Raw genomic sequence first — 17,816 nt, 5'->3', positions numbered from 1 at the left:
TCGGGGCGCATCTTGCTTGGGCCTCTCTCCTGGAGGCGCTCAGTCAGACCGAGTGCTGACATGTGGCAAGACACTCCTCGGGGCGCGTCTTGCTTGGGCTTCTCTCCTGGAGGCCCTCAGACAGACTCATTGTTGACATGTGGCAAGACGCTCCTCGGGGCGCGTCTTGCTTGGGCCTCTGTCCTGGAGGCCCTCTGTCAGACCCAGTGTTGACATGTGGCAAGACGCTCCTCGGGGCGCGTCTTGCTTGGGCCTCTCTCCTGGAGGTGCTCAGTCAGACCCAGTGTTGACATGTGGCAAGACTCTCCTCGGGGCGCGTCTTGCTTGGGCCTCTCTCCTGGAGGTGCTCAGTCAGACCCAGTGTTGACATGTGGCAAGACTCTCCTCGGGGTGCGTCTTGCTTGGGCTTCTCTCCTGGAGGCCCTCAGTCAGACCCATTGTTGAAATGTGGCAAGACTCTCCTTGGGGTGCGTCTTGCTTGGGCCTCTCACCTGGAGGCGCTCAGTCAGACCGAGTGCTGACATGTGGCAAGACGCTCCTCGGGGCGCGTCTTGCTTGGGCTTCTCTCCTGGAGGCCCTCAGTCAGACCCATTGTTTACATGTGGCAAGACGCTCCTCGGGGCGCATCTTGCTTGGGCCTCTCTCCTGGAGGCGCTCAGTCAGACCGAGTGCTGACATGTGGCAAGACGCTCCTCGGGGCGCGTCTTGCTGGGCATTCTCTCCTGGAGGCGCTCAGTCAGACCCAGTGTTGACATGTGACAAGACGCGCCCCGAGGAGCGTCTTGCTTGGGCCTCTCTCCTGGAGACCCTCTGTCAGACCCATTGTTGACATGTTGCAAGACGCTCCTCGGGGCGCGTCTTGCTTGGGCCTCTCTCCTGGAGGCACTCAGTCAGACCGAGTGCTGACATAAGGCAAGATGCTCCTCGGGGCGCGTCTTGCTGTGGCCTCTCTCCTGGAGGCGCTCTATCAGACCCAGTGGTGACACGTGTCAAGACGCTCCTTGGGGCGCGTCTTGCTTGGGCCTCTCTCCTGGAGGCCCTCAATCAGACCCAGTGTTGACACGTGGTAAGACGCTCCTCGGGGCGCGTCTTGCTGGGACTTCTCTCCTAGAGGCGTTCAGTCAGACCGAGTGCCGACATGTGGCAAGACGCTTCTCGGGACGCGTCTAGCTTGGGCTTCTCTCCTCGAGGCCCTCAGTCAGACTCATTCTTGACATGTGGCAAGACGCTCCTCGGGGCGCGTTTTGCTTGGGCCTCTCTCCTAGAGGCGCTCAGTCAGACCCAGTGGTGACATGTGGCAAGACGCTCCCCGGGGCGCATCTTGCTTGGGCCTCTCTCCTGGAGGCGCTCAGTCAGACCCAGTGGTGACATGTGACAAGACGCTCCTCGGGGCGCGTCTTGCTTGGGCTTCTCTCATGGAGGCCCTCAGTCAGACCCATTGTTGATATGTGGCAAGACGCTCCTCGGGGCGCGTCTTGCTTGGGCCTCTCTCCTGGAGGCGCTCAGTCAGACCGAGTGCTGACATGTGGCAAGACGCTCCTCGGGGCGCGTCTTGCTTGGGCTTCTCTCATGGAGGCCCTAAGTCACACCCATTGTTGATATGTGGCAAGACGCTCCTCGGGGCGAGTCTTGCTTGGGCCTCTCTCCTGGAGGTGCTCAGTCAGACCGAGTGCTGACATAAGGCAAGAAACTCCTCGGGGCGCGTCTTGCTGGGGCCTCTCTCCTGGAGGCGCTCAGTCAGACCCAGTGCTTACATGTGGCAAGACACTCCTCGGGGCGCGTCTTGCTTGAGCCTCTCTCCTGGAGGCGCTCAGTCAGACCGAGTGCTGACATGTGGCAAGACGCTCCTCGGGGCGCGTCTTGCTTGGGCTTCTCTCCTGGAGGCCCTCAGTCAGACCCATTGTTTACATGTGGCAAGCCGCTCCTCGGGGCGCATCTTGCTTGGGCCTCTCTCCTGGAGGCCCTCTGTCAGCCCCAGTGTTGACATGTGTCAAGACGCTCCTCGGGGCCCGTCTTGCTTGGGCCTCTCTCCTGGAGACGCTCAGTCAGACCCAGTGGTGACATGTGGCAAGACGCTCCTCGGGGCGCGTCTTACTTGGGCCTCTCTCCTGGAGACGCTCAGTCAGACCCAGTGTTGACACGTGACAAGACGCTCCTCGGGGCGCGTCTTGCTTGGGCCTCTCTCCTGGAGGCGCTCAGTCAGACCAAGCGCTGACATGTGGCAAGACGCTCCTCGGGGCGCGTCTTGCTTGGGCTTCTCTCATGGAGGCCCTCAGTCAGACCCATTGTTGACATGTGGCAAGACGCTCCTCGGGGGGCGCCTTGCTTGGGCTTCTCTCCTGGAGGCCCTCAGTCAGACCCATTGTTGACATGTGGCAAGACGCTCCTCGGGGCGCGTCTTGCTTGGGCCTCTCTCCTGGAGGCGCTCAGTCAGACCCAGTGGTGACATGTGGCAAGACGCTCCTCGGGGCGCGTCTTGCTTGGGCCTCTCTCCTGGAGACGCTCAGTCAGACCCAGTGTTGACACGTGACAAGACGCTCCTCGGGGCGCGTCTTGCTTGGGCTTCTCTCCTGGAGGCCCTCAGTCAGACCCATTGTTTACATGTGGCAAGACGCTCCTCGGGGCGCATCTTGCTTGGGCCTCTCTCCTGGAGGCGCTCAGTCAGACCGAGTGCTGACATGTGGCAAGACGCTCCTCGGGGCGCGTCTTGCTGGGGCTTCTCTCCTGGAGGCGCTCAATCAGACCCAGTGTTGACATGTGACAAGACGCTCCTCGGGGCGCGTCTTGCTTGGGCCTCTCTCCTGGAGGCACTCAGTCAGACCCAGTGGTGACACGTGGCAAGACGCTCCTCGGGGCGCGTCTTGCTTGGGCCTCTCTCCTGGAGGCCCTCTGTCAGACCCCTTGTTGACACGTGGCAAGACGCTCCTCGGGGCGCGTCTTGCTTGGGCCTCTCTCCTGGAGGCGCTCAATCAGACCCAGTGGTGACACGTGGCAAGACGCTCCTCGGGGCGCGTCTTGCTTGGGCCTCTCTCCTGGAGGCGCTCAGTCAGACCCAGTGGTGACACGTGGCAAGACGCTCCTCGGGGCGCGTCTTGCTTGGGCCTCTCTCCTGGAGGCACTCAATCAGACCCAGTGGTGACACGTGGCAAGACGCTCCTCGGGGCGCGTCTTGCTTGGGCCTCTCTCCTGGAGGCACTCAGTCAGACCCAGTGGTGACACGTGGCAAGACGCTCCTCGGGGCGCGTCTTGCTTGGGCCTCTCTCCTGGAGACGCTCAGTCAGACACAGTGTTGACACGTGGCAAGACGCTCCTCGGGGCGCGTCTTGCTTGGGCCTATCTCCTGGAGGCGCTCAGTCAGACCAAGTGTTGACATGTGGCAAGACGCTCCTCGGGGTGCGTCTTGCTTGGGCCTCTCTCCTGGAGGCGCTCAGTCAGACCGAGTCCTGACATGTAACAAGACGCTCCTCGGGGCGCGTCTTGCTTGGGGCCTCTCTCCTGGAGGTGCTCAATCAGACCCAGTGGTGACACGTGGCAAGACGCTCCTCGGGGCGCGTCTTGCTTGGGCCTCTCTCCTGGAGGCACTCAGTCAGACCCAGTGGTGACACGTGGCAAGACGCTCCTCGGGGCGCGTCTTGCTTGGGCCTCTCTCCTGGAGACGCTCAGTCAGACACAGTGTTGACACGTGGCAAGACGCTCCTCGGGGCGCGTCTTGCTTGGGCCTATCTCCTGGAGGCGCTCAGTCAGACCAAGTGTTGACATGTGGCAAGACGCTCCTCGGGGTGCGTCTTGCTTGGGCCTCTCTCCTGGAGGCGCTCAGTCAGACCGAGTCCTGACATGTAACATGACGCTCCTCGGGGCGCGTCTTGCTTGGGCTTCTCTCCTGGAGGCCCTCAGTCAGACCCATTGTTGACATGTGGCAAGACGCTCCTCGGGGCGCGTCTTGCTTGGGCCTATATCCTGGAGGCGCTCAGTCAGACCGAGTGCTGACATAAGGCAAGATGCTCCTCGGGGCGCGTCTTGCTGGGTCCTCTCTCCTGGAGGCGCTCAGTCAGACCCAGTGCTTACATGTGGCAAGACGCTCCTCGGGGCGCTTCTTGCTTGGGCTTCTCTCATGGAGGCCCTCAGTCAGACCCATTGTTGATATGTGGCAAGACGCTCCTCGGGGCGCGTCTTGCTGGGGCTTCTCTCCTAGAGGCGTTCAGTCAGACCGAGTGCCGACATGTGGCAAGACGCTCCTCGGGACGCGTCTTGCTTGGGCTTCTCTCCCCGAGGCCCTCAGTCAGACTCATTGTTGACATATGGCAAGACGCTCCTCGGGGCGCGTTTTGCTTGGGCCTCTCTCCTGGAGACGCTCAGTCAGACCCAGTGTTGACACGTGACAAGACGCTCCTCGGGGCGCGTCTTGCTTGGGCTTCTCTCATGGAGGCCCTCAGTCAGACCCATTGTTGATATGTGGCAAGACGCTCCTCGGGGCCCGTCTTGCTTTGGCCTCTCTCCTGGAGGCGCTCAGTCAGACCGAGTGCTGACATGTGGCAAGACGCTCCTCGGGGCGCGTCTTGCTTGGGCTTCTCTCAGGGAGGCCCTCAGTCAGACCCATTAATGATATGTGGCAAGACGCTCCTCGGGGCGAGTCTTGCTTGGGCCTCTCTCCTGGAGGTGCTCAGTCAGACCCAGTGTTGACATGGTGCAAGACGCTCCTCGGGGCGTGTCTTGCTTGGGCTTCTCTCTTGGAGGCCCTCAGTCAGACCCATTGTTGACATGTGGCAAGACGCTCCTCGGGGCGCGTCTTGCTTGGGCCTCTCTCCTGGAGGCGCTCAGTCTGACCGAGTCCTGACATGTAAGAAGACGCTCCTCGGGGCGTGTCTTGCTTGGGCTTCTCTCCTGGAGGCCCTCAGTCAGACCCATTGTTGACATGTGGCAAGACGCTCCTCGGGGCGCGTCTTGCTTGGGCCTATCTCCTGGAGGCGCTCAGTCAGACCGAGTGCTGACATAAGGCAAGATGCTCCTCGGGGCGCGTCTTGCTGGGTCCTCTCTCCTGGAGGCGCTCAGTCAGACCCAGTGCTTACATGTGGCAAGACGCTCCTCGGGGCGCGTCTTGCTGGGGCTTCTCTCCTAGAGGCGTTCAGTCAGACCGAGTGCCGACATGTGGCAAGACGCTCCTCGGGACGCGTCTTGCTTGGGCTTCTCTCGCCGAGGCCCTCAGTCAGACTCATTGTTGACATATGGCAAGACGCTCCTCGAGGCGCGTTTTGCTTGGGCCTCTCTCCTGGAGGTGCTCAGTCAGACCCAGTGGTGACATGTGGCAAGACGCTCCTCGGGGCGCGTCTTGCTTGGGCATCTCTCCTGGAGGCGCTCAGTCAGACCGAGTGCTGACATAAGGCAAGACGCTCCTCGGGGCGCGTCTTGCTGGGGCCTCTCTCCTGGAGGCGCTCAGTCAGACCCAGTGCTTACATGTGGCAAGACGCTCCTCGGGGCGCGTCTTGCTTGGGCCTCTCTCCTGGAGGCGCTCAGTCAGACCCAGTGGTGACATGTGGCAAGACGCTCCTCGGGGCGCGTCTTGCTTGGGCCTCTCTCCTGGAGACGCTCAGTCAGACCCAGTGTTGACACGTGACAAGACGCTCCTCGGGGCGCGTCTTGCTTGGGCTTCTCTCATGGAGGCCCTCAGTCAGACCCATTGTTGATATGTGGCAAGACGCTCCTCGGGGCACGTCTTGCTTGGGCCTCTCTCCTGGAGGCGCTCAGTCAGACCCAGTGCTTACATGTGGCAAGACGCTCCTCGGGGCGCGTCTTGCTTGGGCTTCTCTCTTGGAGGCCCTCAGTCAGACCCATTGTTGACATGTGGCAAGACGCTCCTCGGGGCGCGTCTTGCTTGGGCCTCTCTCCTGGAGACGCTCAGTCAGACACAGTGTTGACACGTGGCAAGACGCTCCTCGGGGCGCGTCTTGCTTGGGCCTATCTCCTGGAGGCGCTCAGTCAGACCAAGTGTTGACATGTGGCAAGACGCTCCCCGGGGTGCGTCTTGCTTGGGCCTCTCTCCTGGAGGCGCTCAGTCAGACCGAGTCCTGACATGTAACAAGACGCTCCTCGGGGCGCGTCTTGCTTGGGCTTCTCTCCTGGAGGCCCTCAGTCAGACCCATTGTTGACATGTGGCAAGACGCTCCTCGGGGCGCGTCTTGCTTGGGCCTATCTCCTGGAGGCGCTCAGTCAGACCGAGTGCTGACATAAGGCAAGATGCTCCTCGGGGCGCGTCTTGCTGGGGCCTCTCTCCTGGAGGCGCTCAGTCAGACCCAGTGCTTACATGTGGCAAGACGCTCCTCGGGGTGCGTCTTGCTTGGGCTTCTCTCATGGAGGCCCTCAGTCAGACCCATTGTTGATATGTGGCAAGACGCTCCTCGGGGCGCGTCTTGCTGGGGCTTCTCTCCTAGAGGCGTTCAGTCAGACCGAGTGCCGACATGTTGCAAGACGCTCCTCGGGGCGCGTTTTGCTTGGGCCTCTCTCCTGGAGGCGCTCAGTCAGACCCAGTGGTGACATGTGGCAAGACGCTCCTCGGGGCGCGTCTTGCTTGGGCCTCTCTCCTGGAGACGCTCAGTCAGACCGAGTGCTGACATAAGGCAAGACGCTCCTCGGGGCGCGTCTTGCAGGGGCCTCTCTCCTGGAGGCGCTCTGTCAGACCCAGTGGTGACATGTGGCAAGACGCTCCTCGGGGCGCGTCTTGCTTGGGCCTCTCTCCTGGAGGCGCTCAGTCAGACCGAGTGCTGACATAAGGCAAGACGCTCCTCCGGGCGCGTCTTGCTGGGGCCTCTCTCCTGGAGGCGCTCAGTCAGACCGAGTGCTGACATGTGGCAAGACGCTCCTCGGGACGCGTCTTGCTTGGGCTTCTCTCCTGGAGGCCCTCAGTCAGACTCATTGTTGACATGTGGCAAGATGCTCCTCGGGGCGCGTCTTGCTTGGGCCTCTCTCCTGGAGGCGCTCAGTCAGACCCAGTGGTGACATGTGGCAAGACGCTCCTCGGGGCGCGTCTTGCTTGGGCCTCTCTCCTGGAGACGCTCAGTCAGACCCAGTGTTGACACGTGACAAGACGCTCCTCGGGGCGCGTCTTGCTTGGGCTTCTCTCCTGGAGGCCCTCAGTCAGACCCATTGTTTACATGTGGCAAGACGCTCCTCGGGGCGCATCTTGCTTGGGCCTCTCTCCTGGAGGCCCTCTGTCAGCCCCAGTGTTGACATGTGTCAAGACGCTCCTCGGGGTGCGTCTTGCTTGGGCCTCTCTCCTGGAGGTGCTCAGTCAGACCGAGTGCTGACATGTGGCAAGACGCTCCTCGGGGCGCGTCTTGCTTGGGCTTCTCTCCTGGAGGCCCTCAGTCAGACCCATTGTTGACATGTGGCAAGACGCTCCTCGTGGCGTGTCTTGCTTGGGCTTCTCTCCTGGAGGCGCTCAGTCAGACCGAGTGCTGACATAAGGCAAGACGCTCCTCGGGGCGCGTCTTGCTGGGGCCTCTCTCCTGGAGGCGCTCAGTCAGACCCAGTGCTTACATGTGGCAAGACGCTCCTCGGGGCGCGTCTTGCTGGGGCTTCTCTCCTGGAGACGCTCAGTCAGACCCAGTGATGACATGTGGCAAGACGCTCCTCGGGGCGCGTCTTGCTTGGGCCTCTCTCCTGGAGACGCTCAGTCAGACCCAGTGTTGACACGTGACAAGACGCTCCTCGGGGCGCGTCTTGCTTGGGCTTCTCTCATGGAGGCCCTCAGTCAGACCCATTGTTGATATGTGGCAAGACGCTCCTCGGGGCGCGTCTTGCTTGGGCCTCTCTCCTGGAGGCCCTCAGTCAGACTCATTGTTTACATGTGGCAAGACGCTCCTCGGGGCGCGTCTTGCTTGGGCCTCTCTCCTGGAGGCGCTCAGTCAGACCCAGTGGTGACATGTGGCAAGACGCTCCTCGGGGCGCGTCTTGCTTGGGCCTCTCTCCTGGAGGCGCTCAGTCAGACCCAGTGGTGACATGTGGCAAGACGCTCCTCGGGGCGCGTCTTGCTTGGGCCTCTCTCCTGTAGGCCCTCAATCAGACCCAGTGTTGACACGTGGCAAGACGCTCCTCGGGGCGCGTCTTGCTTGGGCCTCTCTCCTGGAGGCCCTCAGTCAGACCCATTGTTGATATGTGGCAAGACGCTCCTCGGGGCACGTCTTGCTTGGGCCTCTCTCCTGGAGGCCCTCAGTCAAACTCATTGTTGACATGTGGCAAGACGCTCCTCGGGGCGCGTCTTGCTTGGGCCTCTCTCCTGGAGGCGCTCAGTCAGACCCAGTGGTGACATGTGGCAAGACGCTCCTCGGGGCGCGTCTTGCTTGGGCCTCTCTCCTGGAGACGCTCAGTCAGACCCAGTGTTGACACGTGACAAGACGCTCTCCGGGGCGCGTCTTGCTTGGGCTTCTCTCATGGAGTCCCTCAGTCAGACCCATTGTTGATATGTGGCAAGACGCTCCTCGGGACACGTCTTGTTGGGGCCTCTCTCCTGGAGGTGCTCAATCAGACCCAGTGGTGACACGTGGCAAGACGCTCCTCGGGGCGCGTCTTGCTTGGGCCTCTCTCCTGGAGGCACTCAGTCAGACCCAGTGGTGACACGTGGCAAGACGCTCCTCGGGGCGCGTCTTGCTTGGGCCTCTCTCCTGGAGACGCTCAGTCAGACACAGTGTTGACACGTGGCAAGACGCTCCTCGGGGCGCGTCTTGCTTGGGCCTATCTCCTGGAGGCGCTCAGTCAGACCAAGTGTTGACATGTGGCAAGACGCTCCTCGGGGTGCGTCTTGCTTGGGCCTCTCTCCTGGAGGCGCTCAGTCAGACCGAGTCCTGACAAGTAACAAGACGCTCCTCGGGGCGCGTCTTGCTTGGGCTTCTCTCCTGGAGGCCCTCAGTCAGACCCATTGTTGACATGTGGCAAGACGCTCCTCGGGGCGCGTCTTGCTTGGGCCTATCTCCTGGAGGCCCTCAGTCAGACCGAGTGCTGACATAAGGCAAGATGCTGCTCGGGGCGCGTCTTGCTGGGTCCTCTCTCCTGGAGGCGCTCAGTCAGACCCAGTGCTTACATGTGGCAAGACGCTCCTCGGGGCGCTTCTTGCTTGGGCTTCTCTCATGGAGGCCCTCAGTCAGACCCATTGTTGATATGTGGCAAGACGCTCCTCGGGGCGCGTCTTGCTGGGGCTTCTCTCCTAGAGGCGTTCAGTCAGACCGAGTGCCGACATGTGGCAAGACGCTCCTCGCGACGCGTCTTGCTTGGGCTTCTCTCCCCGAGGCCCTCAGTCAGACTCATTGTTGACATATGGCAAGACGCTCCTCGGGGCGCGTTTTGCTTGGGCCTCTCTCCTGGAGGCGCTCAGTCAGACCCAGTGGTGACATGTGGCAAGACGCTCCTCGGGGCGCGTCTTGCTTGGGCCTCTCTCCTGGAGGCGCTCAGTCAGACCGAGTGCTGACATAAGGCAAGACGCTCCTCGGGGCGCGTCTTGCTGGGGCCTGTCTCCTGGAGGCGCTCAGTCAGACCCAGTGCTTACATGTGGCAAGACGCTCCTCGGGGCGCGTCTTGCTTGGGCCTCTCTCCTGGAGGCGCTCAGTCAGACCCAGTGGTGACATGTGGCAAGACGCTCCTCGGGGCGCGTCTTGCTTGGGCCTCTCTCCTGGAGACGCTCAGTCAGACCCAGTGTTGACACGTGACAAGACGCTCCTCAGGGCGCGTCTTGCTTGGGCTTCTCTCATGGAGGCCCTCAGTCAGACCCATTGTTGATATGTGGCAAGACGCTCCTCGGGGCGCGTCTTGCTTGGGCCTCTCTCCTGGAGGCCCTCAGTCAGACCGAGTGCTGACATGTGGCAAGACGCTCCTCGGGGCGCGTCTTGCTTGGGCTTCTCTCATGGAGGCCCTCAGTCAGACCCATTAATGAAAGGTGGCAAGACGCTCCTCGGGGCGAGTCTTGCTTGGGCCTCTCTCCTGGAGGTGCTCAGTCAGACCCAGTGTTGACATGGTGCAAGACGCTCCTCGGGGCGTGTCTTGCTTGGGCTTCTCTCTTGGAGGCCCTCAGTCAGACCCATTGTTGACATGTGGCAAGACGCTCCTCGGGGCGCGTCTTGCTTGGGCCTCTCTCCTGGAGGCGCTCAGTCAGACCGAGTCCTGACATGTAAGAAGACGCTCCTCGGGGCGCGTCTTGCTTGGGCTTCTCTCCTGGAGGCCCTCAGTCAGACCCATTGTTGACATGTGGCAAGACGCTCCTCGGGGCGCGTCTTGCGTGGGCCTATCTCCTGGAGGCGCTCAGTCAGACCGAGTGCTGACATAAGGCAAGATGCTCCTCGGGGCGCGTCTTGCTGGGTCCTCTCTCCTGGAGGCGCTCAGTCAGACCCATTGCTTACATGTGGCAAGACGCTCCTCGGGGCGCGTCTTGCTTGGGCTTCTCTCATGGAGGCCCTCAGTCAGACCCATTATTGATATGTGGCAAGACGCTCCTCGGGGCGCGTCTTGCTGGGGCTTCTCTCCTAGAGGCGTTCAGTCAGACCGAGTGCCGACATGTGGCAAGACGCTCCTCGGGACGCGTCTTGCTTGGGCTTCTCTCGCCGAGGCCCTCAGTCAGACTCATTGTTGACATATGGCAAGACGCTCCTCGGGGCGCGTTTTGCTTGGGCCTCTCTCCTGGAGGCGCTCAGTCAGACCCAGTGGTGACATGTGGCAAGACGCTCCTCGGGGCGCGTCTTGCTTGGGCCTCTCTCCTGGAGGCGCTCAGTCAGACCGAGTGCTGACATAAGGCAAGACGCTCCTCGGGGCGCGTCTTGCTGGGGCCTCTCTCCTGGAGGCGCTCAGTCAGACCCAGTGCTTACATGTGGCAAGACGCTCCTCGGGGCGCGTCTTGCTTGGGCCTCTCTCCTGGAGGCGCTCAGTCAGACCCAGTGGTGACATGTGGCAAGACGCTCCTCGGGGCGCGTCTTGCTTGGGCTTCTCTCTTGGAGGCCCTCAGTCAGACCCATTGTTGACATGTGGCAAGACGCTCCTCGGGGCGCGTCTTGCTTGGGCCTCTCTCCTGGAGACGCTCAGTCAGACACAGTGTTGACACGTGGCAAGACGCTCCTCGGGGCGCGTCTTGCTTGGGCCTATCTCCTGGAGGCGCTCAGTCAGACCAAGTGTTGACATGTGGCAAGACGCTCCCCGGGGTGCGTCTTGCTTGGGCCTCTCTCCTGGAGGCGCTCAGTCAGACCGAGTCCTGACATGTAACAAGACGCTCCTCGGGGCGCGTCTTGCTTGGGCTTCTCTCCTGGAGGCCCTCAGTCAGACCCATTGTTGACATGTGGCAAGACGCTCCTCGGGGCGCGTCTTGCTTGGGCCTATCTCCTGGAGGCGCTCAGTCAGACCGAGTGCTGACATAAGGCAAGATGCTCCTCGGGGCGCGTCTTGCTGGGGCCTCTCTCCTGGAGGCGCTCAGTCAGACCCAGTGCTTACATGTGGCAAGACGCTCCTCGGGGCGCGTCTTGCTTGGGCTTCTCTCATGGAGGCCCTCAGTCAGACCCATTGTTGATATGTGGCAAGACGCTCCTCGGGGCGCGTCTTGCTGGGGCTTCTCTCCTAGAGGCGTTCAGTCAGACCGAGTGCCGACGTGTGGCAAGACGCTCCTCGGGGCGCGTTTTGCTTGGGCCTCTCTCCTGGAGGCGCTCAGTCAGACCCAGTGGTGACATGTGGCAAGACGCTCCTCGGGGCGCGTCTTGCTTGGGCCTCTCTCCTGGAGACGCTCAGTCAGACCGAGTGCTGACATAAGGCAAGACGCTCCTCGGGGCGCGTCTTGCAGGGGCCTCTCTCCTGGAGGCGCTCTGTCAGACCCAGTGGTGACATGTGGCAAGACGCTCCTCGGGGCGCGTCTTGCTTGGGCCTCTCTCCTGGAGGCGCTCAGTCAGACCGAGTGCTGACATAAGGCAAGACGCTCCTCCGGGCGCGTCTTGCTGGGGCCTCTCTCCTGGAGGCGCTCAGTCAGACCGAGTGCTGACATGTGGCAAGACGCTCCTCGGGACGCGTCTTGCTTGGGCTTCTCTCCTGGAGGCCCTCAGTCAGACTCATTGTTGACATGTGGCAAGATGCTCCTCGGGGCGCGTCTTGCTTGGGCCTCTCTCCTGGAGGCGCTCAGTCAGACCCAGTGGTGACATGTGGCAAGACGCTCCTCGGGGCGCGTCTATCTTGGGCCTCTCTCCTGGAGACGCTCAGTCAGACCCAGTGTTGACACGTGACAAGACGCTCCTCGGGGCGCGTCTTGCTTGGGCTTCTCTCCTGGAGGCCCTCAGTCAGACCCATTGTTTACATGTGGCAAGACGCTCCTCGGGGCGCATCTTGCTTGGGCCTCTCTCCTGGAGGCCCTCTGTCAGCCCCAGTGTTGACATGTGTCAAGACGCTCCTCGGGGTGCGTCTTGCTTGGGCCTCTCTCCTGGAGGCGCTCAGTCAGACCGAGTGCTGACATGTGGCAAGACGCTCCTCGGGGCGCGTCTTGCTTGGGCTTCTCTCCTGGAGGCCCTCAGTCGGACCCATTGTTGACATGTGGCAAGACGCTCCTCGTGGCATGTCTTGCTTGGGCTTCTCTCCTGGAGGCGCTCAGTCAGACCGAGTGCTGACATAAGGCAAGACGCTCCTCGGGGCGCGTCTTGCTGGGGCCTCTCTCCTGGAGGCGCTCAGTCAGACCCAGTGCTTACATGTGGCAAGACGCTCCTCGGGGCGCGTCTTGCTGGGGCTTCTCTCCTGGAGACGCTCAGTCAGACCCAGTGATGACATGTGGCAAGACGCTCCTCGGGGCGCGTCTTGCTTGGGCCTCTCTCCTGGAGACGCTCAGTCAGACCCAGTGTTGACACGTGACAAGACGCTCCTCGGGGCGCGTCTTGCTTGGGCTTCTCTCATGGAGGCCCTCAGTCAGACCCATTGTTGATATGTGGCAAGACGCTCCTCGGGGCGCGTCTTGCTTGGGCCTCTCTCCTGGAGGCCCTCAGTCAGACTCATTGTTTACATGTGGCAAGACGCTCCTCGGGGCGCGTCTTGCTTGGGCCTCTCTCCTGGAGGCGCTCAGTCAGACCCAGTGGTGACATGTGGCAAGACGCTCCTCGGGGCGCGTCTTGCTTGGGCCTCTCTCCTGGAGGCGCTCAGTCAGACCCAGTGGTGACATGTGGCCAGACGCTCCTCGGGGCGCGTCTTGCTTGGGCCTCTCTCCTGTAGGCCCTCAATCAGACCCAGTGTTGACACGTGGCAAGACGCTCCTCGGGGCGCGTCTTGCTTGGGCCTCTCTCCTGGAGGCCCTCAGTCAGACCCATTGTTGATATGTGGCAAGACGCTCCTCGGGGCACGTCTTGCTTGGGCCTCTCTCCTGGAGGCCCTCAGTCAAACTCATTGTTGACATGTGGCAAGACGCTCCTCGGGGCGCGTCTTGCTTGGGCCTCTCTCCTGGAGGCGCTCAGTCAGACCCAGTGGTGACATGTGGCAAGACGCTCCTCGGGGAGCGTCTTGCTTGGGCCTCTCTCCTGGAGACGCTCAGTCAGACCCATTGTTGATATGTGGCAAGACGCTCCTTGGGGCGCGTCTTGCTGGGGCTTCTCTCCTAGAGGCGTTCAGTCAGACCGAGTGCCGACATGTGGCAAGACGCTCCTCGGGACGCGTCTTGCTTGGGCTTCTCTCCCCGAGGCCCTCAGTCAGACTCATTGTTGACATATGGCAAGACGCTCCTCGGGGCGCGTTTTGCTTGGGCCTCTCTCCTGGAGGCGCTCAGTCAGACCCAGTGGTGACATGTGGCAAGACGCTCCTCGGGGCGCGTCTTGCTTGGGCCTCTCTCCTGGAGGCGCTCAGTCAGACCGAGTGCTGACATAAGGCAAGACGCTCCTCGGGGCGCGTCTTGCTTGGGCCTCTCTCCTGGAGGCGCTCAGTCAGACCGAGTGCTGACATGTGGCAAGACGCTCCTCGGGGCGCGTCTTGCTTGGGCTTCTCTCATGGAGGCCCTCAGTCAGACCCATTAATGATATGTGGCAAGACGCTCCTCGGGGCGAGTCTTGCTTGGGCCTCTCTCCTGGAGGTGCTCAGTCAGACCCAGTGTTGACATGGTGCAAGACGCTCCTCGGGGCGTGTCTTGCTTGGGCTTCTCTCTTGGAGGCCCTCAGTCAGACCCATTGTTGACATGTGGCAAGACGCTCCTCGGGGCGCGTCTTGCTTGGGCCTCTCTCCTGGAGGCGCTCAGTCAGACCGAGTCCTGACATGTAAGAAGACGCTCCTCGGGGCGCGTCTTGCTTGGGCTTCTCTCCTGGAGGCCCTCAGTCAGACCCATTGTTGACATGTGGCAAGACGCTCCTCGGGGCGCGTCTTGCTTGGGCCTATCTCCTGGAGGTGCTCAGTCAGACCGAGTGCTGACATAAGGCAAGATGCTCCTCGGGGCGCGTCTTGCTGGGTCCTCTCTCCTGGAGGCGCTCAGTCAGACCCAGTGCTTACATGTGGCAAGACGCTCCTCGGGGCGCGTCTTGCTTGGGCTTCTCTCATGGAGGCCCTCAGTCAGACCCATTATTGATATGTGGCAAGACGCTCCTCGGGGCGCGTCTTGCTGGGGCTTCTCTCCTAGAGGCTTTCAGTCAGACCGAGTGCCGACATGTGGCAAGACGCTCCTCGGGACGCGTCTTGCTTGGGCTTCTCTCGCCGAGGCCCTCAGTCAGACTCATTGTTGACATATGGCAAGACACTCCTCGGGGCTCGTTTTGCTTGGGCCTCTCTCCTGGAGGCGCTCAGTCAGACCCAGTGGTGACATGTGGCAAGACGCTCCTCGGGGCGCATCTTGCTTGGGCCTCTCTCCTGGAGGCGCTCAGTCAGACCGAGTGCTGACATAAGGCAAGACGCTCCTCGGGGAGCGTCTTGCTGGGGCCTCTCTCCTGGAGGCGCTCAGTCAGACCCAGTGCTTACATGTGGCAAGACGCTCCTCGGGGCGCGTCTTGCTTGGGCCTCTCTCCTGGAGGCGCTCAGTCAGACCCAGTGGTGACATGTGGCAAGACGCTCCTCGGGGCGCGTCTTGCTTGGGCCTCTCTCCTGGAGACGCTCAGTCAGACCCAGTGTTGACACGTGACAAGACGCTCCTCGGGGCGCGTCTTGCTTGGGCTTCTCTCATGGAGGCCCTCAGTCAGACCCATTGTTGATATGTGGCAAGACGCTCCTCGGGGCGCGTCTTGCTAGGGCCTCTCTCCTGGAGGCGCTCAGTCAGACCGAGTGCTGACATGTGGCAAGACGCTCCTCGGGGCGCGTCTTGCTTGGGCTTCTCTCATGGAGGCCCTCAGTCAGACCCATTGTTGATATGTGGAAAGACGCTCCTCGGGTCGAGTCTTGCTTGGGCCTCTCTCCTGGAGGTGCTCAGTCAGACCCAGTGTTGACATGGTGCAAGACGCTCCTCGGGGCGCGTCTTGCTTGGGCTTCTCTCTTGGAGGCCCTCAGTCAGACCCATTGTTGACATGTGGCAAGAAGCTCCTCGGGGCGCGTCTTGCTTGGGCCTCTCTCCTGGAGACGCTCAGTCAGACACAGTGTTGACACGTGGCAAGACGCTCCTCGGGGCGCGTCTTGCTTGGGCCTATCTCCTGGAGGCGCTCAGTCAGACCAAGTGTTGACATGTGGCAAGACGCTCCCCGGGGTGCGTCTTGCTTGGGCCTCTCTCCTGGAGGCGCTCAGTCAGACCGAGTCCTGACATGTAACAAGACGCTCCTCGGCGCGCGTCTTGCTTGGGCTTCTCTCCTGGAGGCCCTCAGTCATACCCATTGTTGACATGTGGCAAGACGCTCCTCGGGGCGCGTCTTGCTTGGGCCTATCTCCTGGAGGCGCTCAGTCAGACCGAGTGCTGACATAAGGCAAGATGCTCCTCGGGGCGCGTCTTGCTGGGGCCTCTCTCCTGGAGGCGCTCAGTCAGACCCAATGCTTACATGTGGCAAGACGCTCCTCGGGGCGCGTCTTGCTTGGGCTTCTCTCATGGAGGCCCTCAGTCAGACCCATTGTTGATATGTGGCAAGACGCTCCTCGGGGCGCGTCTTGCTGGGGCTTCTCTCCTAGAGGCGTTCAGTCAGACCGAGTGCCGACATGTGGCAAGACGCTCCTCGGGGCGCGTTTTGCTTGGGCCTCTCTCCTGGAGGCGCTCAGTCAGACCCAGTGGTGACATGTGGCAAGACGCTCCTCGGGGCGCGTCTTGCTTGGGCCTCTCTCCTGGAGACTCTCAGTCAGACCGAGTGCTGACATAAGGCAAGACGCTCCTCGGGGCGCGTCTTGCAGGGGCCTCTCTCCTGGAGGCGCTCTGTCAGACCCAGTGGTGACATGTGGCAAGACGCTCCTCGGGGCGCGTCTTGCTTGGGCCTCTCTCCTGGAGGCGCTCAGTCAGACCGAGTGCTGACATAAGGCAAGACGCTCCTCCGGGCGCGTCTTGCTGGGGCCTCTCTCCTGGAGGCGCTCAGTCAGACCGAGTGCTGACATGTGGCAAGACGCTCCTCGGGACGCGTCTTGCTTGGGCTTCTCTCCTGGAGGCCCTCAGTCTGACTCATTGTTGACATGTGGCAAGATGCTCCTCGGGGCGCGTCTTGCTTGGGCCTCTCTCCTGGAGGCGCTCAGTCAGACCCAGTGGTGACATGTGGCAAGACGCTCCTCGGGGCGCGTCTTGCTTGGGCCTCTCTCCTGGAGACGCTCAGTCAGACCCAGTGTTGACACGTGACAAGACGCTCCTCGGGGCGCGTCTTGCTTGGGCTTCTCTCCTGGAGGCCCTCAGTCAGACCCATTGTTTACATGTGGCAAGACGCTCCTGGGGGCGCATCTTGCTTGGGCCTCTCTCCTGGAGGCCCTCTGTCAGCCCCAGTGTTGACATGTGTCAAGACGCTCCTCGGGGTGCGTCTTGCTTGGGCCTCTCTCCTGGAGGCGCTCAGTCAGACCGAGTGCTGACATGTGGCAAGACGCTCCTCGGGGCGCGTCTTGCTTGGGCTTCTCTCCTGGAGGCCCTCAGTCAGACCCATTGTTGACATGTGGCAAGACGCTCCTCGTGGCGTGTCTTGCTTGGGCTTCTCTCCTGGAGGCGCTCAGTCAGACCGAGTGCTGACATAAGGCAAGACGCTCCTCGGGGCGCGTCTTGCTGGGGCTTCTCTCCTGGAGACGCTCAGTCAGACCCAGTGATGACATGTGGCAAGACGCTCCTCGGGGCGCGTCTTGCTTGGGCCTCTCTCCTGGAGACGCTCAGTCAGACCCAGTGTTGACACGTGACAAGACGCTCCTCGGGGCGCGTCTTGCTTGGGCTTCTCTCATGGAGGCCCTCAGTCAGACCCATTGTTGATATGTGGCAAGACGCTCCTCGGGGCGCGTCTTGCTTGGGCCTCTCTCCTGGAGGCCCTCAGTCAGACCCATTGTTGACATGTGGCAAGACGCTCCTCGTGGCGTGTCTTGCTTGGGCTTCTCTCCTGGAGGCGCTCAGTCAGACCGAGTGCTGACATAAGGCAAGACGCTCCTCGGGGCGCGTCTTGCTGGGGCCTCTCTCCTGGAGGCGCTCAGTCAGACCCAGTGCTTACATGTGGCAAGACGCTCCTCGGGGCGCGTCTTGCTTGGGCCTCTCTCCTGGAGGCCCTCAGTCAGACTCATTGTTTACATGTGGCAAGACGCTCCTCGGGGCGCGTCTTGCTTGGGCCTCTCTCCTGGAGGCGCTCAGTCAGACCCAGTGGTGACATGTGGCAAGACGCTCCTCGGGGCGCGTCTTGCTTGGGCCTCTCTCCTGGAGGCGCTCAGTCAGACCCAGTGGTGACATGTGGCAAGACGCTCCTCGGGGCGCGTCTTGCTTGGGCCTCTCT

Source organism: Nothobranchius furzeri, chromosome 6, assembly GCF_043380555.1.
Source record: "Nothobranchius furzeri strain GRZ-AD chromosome 6, NfurGRZ-RIMD1, whole genome shotgun sequence".
Lineage (NCBI taxonomy): Eukaryota > Metazoa > Chordata > Actinopteri > Cyprinodontiformes > Nothobranchiidae > Nothobranchius > Nothobranchius furzeri.
This window is presented reverse-complemented; position numbering follows the sequence as displayed.